This window comes from Hippocampus guttulatus, unplaced genomic scaffold (assembly GCF_054856545.1).
Source record: "Hippocampus guttulatus isolate MCC_2025c unplaced genomic scaffold, RoL_Hgut_1.0 HiC_scaffold_106, whole genome shotgun sequence".
In the NCBI taxonomy this organism is placed as follows: domain Eukaryota; kingdom Metazoa; phylum Chordata; class Actinopteri; order Syngnathiformes; family Syngnathidae; genus Hippocampus; species Hippocampus guttulatus.
The window spans coordinates 26,224-28,576 of NW_028233795.1; the positions used below are offsets into that span (position 1 = coordinate 26,224).

Here is a 2,353-nt window from a genome sequence, read left to right on the forward strand (position 1 = left end):
CGACCGCCCCACCCCGCGCGTCCGCGCGGTCGTCGACGTCCCGTCCGCCTTGTCAACGCTCCCATAGTCCAGGCCGGGCCGCGGCCGGCGTCGGGGACCACTCCCCCGCCGGTGCCATCGCGACCTGGCCGACCTCGGAACCTTACCCCCAGTCGCCGGGTACCCAACCTTCTCGCCACCTTCGGCGGCGAGCGGGGGGTTCAATGTCTCCGAAGTCCCCCCCCCGGCCTGCCGGCGGGGCGGGGGGGGCTAGGAGCGCCCGGAGGCGCCGTTATCCCCCTTTTTAACCCCTTCTCTGAATGTTGGCCAAAACCGCAAACCAAACGTACGACTCTCAGCGGTGGATCACTCGGCTCGTGCGTCGATGAAGGACGCAGCTAGCTGCGAGAACTAATGTGAATTGCAGGACACATTGATCATCGACACTTTGAACGCACCTTGCGGCCCCGGGTCCCTCCCGGGGCCACGCCTGTCTGAGCGTCGCTTGTACATCTATCGGGATCGGGGCGCCCACGGGCGCCCCCCTCCCGCGGTTGGGGCGTCGCGGGCCACCGCCGGCCTACCCCCCCCACCTTCCCTCCCCGCACGGGGAAATGGGGGTGGGGGGGGCGGACGGCACGGCCCTCGTCCCCCTAAGTATAGACCCGACCGCCCGCGCCCTCGACGGGCCCGACCACCGCGCGGCCGCAGGGGCCCGCGGCGGCTGCCGATGGAGGATCCGTCCCCCGCCGCGCAGTCCGCCGCGACGCACCGCGCGGCCGCGTAGGAGTCGTGCGCCCGGCGAGGCGCGGGGTTAACGGCCGACCCCCGATGACGGGAGGCGATCCGTCGCCCCCGCCTCTAACCCCGTTCGACTACGACCTCAGATCAGACGAGACGACCCGCTGAATTTAAGCATATTACTAAGCGGAGGAAAAGAAACTAACAAGGATTCCCTCAGTAGCGGCGAGCGAAGAGGGAGAAGCCCAGCGCCGAATCCCCGCCCGGCGGAGGGCGCGGGACATGTGGCGTATAGAAGGTCGCTTTGCCCGGCGCCGCCCGGTGGGGGCCCGAGTCCTTCTGATGGAGGCTCTGCCCGAGGACGGTGTGAGGCCGGTAGCGGCCCCCGGCGCGCCGGGGCGAGGCCTTCTCGGAGTCGGGTTGTTTGGGAATGCAGCCCAAAGCGGGTGGTAAACTCCATCTAAGGCTAAATACTGGCACGAGACCGATAGCGGACAAGTACCTTAAGGGAAAGTTGAAAAGAACTTTGAAGAGAGAGTTCAACAGGGCGTGAAACCGTTGAGAGGTAAACGGGTGGGGACCGCGCAGTCCGCGCGGGGGATTCAACCCGGCAGGGCGCGGCGGCGGGGCCTTTGGCGGCGCGCGGGTTCGTCCGTTCCGCCCCCCCTCCCTTGGCGGAGGGGGGGCGGGCGGCGGCCCGCGCGCCCCGGGGTCCCGGCTGCCCCCCGGCCGGGCGCACTTCCCCCGTCGCGGTGCGCCGCGACCGGCTCCGGGTTGGCTTGGAAAGGCTTGGGACGATGGTGGCGCGGGCGGCCCGCGCGGGGCCCGGGGGTTCCGACCCCCGGTCACCCCGCGCGTCAGCCCCCGCGCTGTACAGCGCTCCTCTGCCCCTACCTCGCCGCTTCCCCCGGGGTCGTGGGATGTACCGCTGCGTCCTCCGTTCACGGCCGGGGCCCCCCGCTCCCGGCGCGGCCGCTCCGCGCGCGCACTGACCCCAGTGCGCGCCGGGCGCGCCGCGCCGCCAGGGCGGGGACCGGCCCACGTTCGGACGGGCGCTAGGGGTCCGCGGCGATGTCGGCAGCCCACCCGACCCGTCTTGAAACACGGACCAAGAAGTCTAACGCGCGCGCGAGTCGGAGGGCCAGACGAAACCCGACCCGGCGCAATGAAAGTGAGGGCCGGCGGCGGCGCCGGCCGAGGTGGGATCCCGGCCCCGCGGGGTACGAATCTTCCGGGCGCACCACCGGCCCGCCTCGCCCGCCGCGTCGGGGAGGTGGAGCATGAGCGCGCGCGATAGGACCCGAAAGATGGTGAACTATGCCTGGGCAGGGCGAAGCCAGAGGAAACTCTGGTGGAGGCCCGCAGCGGTCCTGACGTGCAAATCGGTCGTCCGACCTGGGTATAGGGGCGAAAGACTAATCGAACCATCTAGTAGCTGGTTCCTTCCGAAGTTTCCCTCAGGATAGCTGGCGCTCGAACAGCAGTTTTATCCGGTAAAGCCAATGACTAGAGGCCTTGGGGCCGAAACGATCTCAACCTATTCTCAAACTTTAAATGGGTAAGGGGCCCGGCTCGCTGGCGTGGAGCCGGGCGTGGAATGCGAGCCGCCCAGTGGGCCACTTTTGGTAAGCAG

The 2,353-nt window shown here is 69.5% G+C and overlaps 1 non-coding gene and 1 pseudogene across 1 annotated transcript; both read left to right on the plus strand.

Annotated features, from left to right (window-relative positions):
* Nucleotides 1-329: 329 nt before the first annotated feature.
* Nucleotides 330-483, plus strand: LOC147185527 (5.8S ribosomal RNA). The gene has a single exon (XR_015099484.1). It is a non-coding gene; the product is annotated as a 5.8S ribosomal RNA (ribosomal RNA).
* A 374-nt stretch (nucleotides 484-857) lies between these two features.
* Nucleotides 858-2,353, plus strand: LOC147185528 (28S ribosomal RNA; annotated as a pseudogene; the record flags this gene model as incomplete).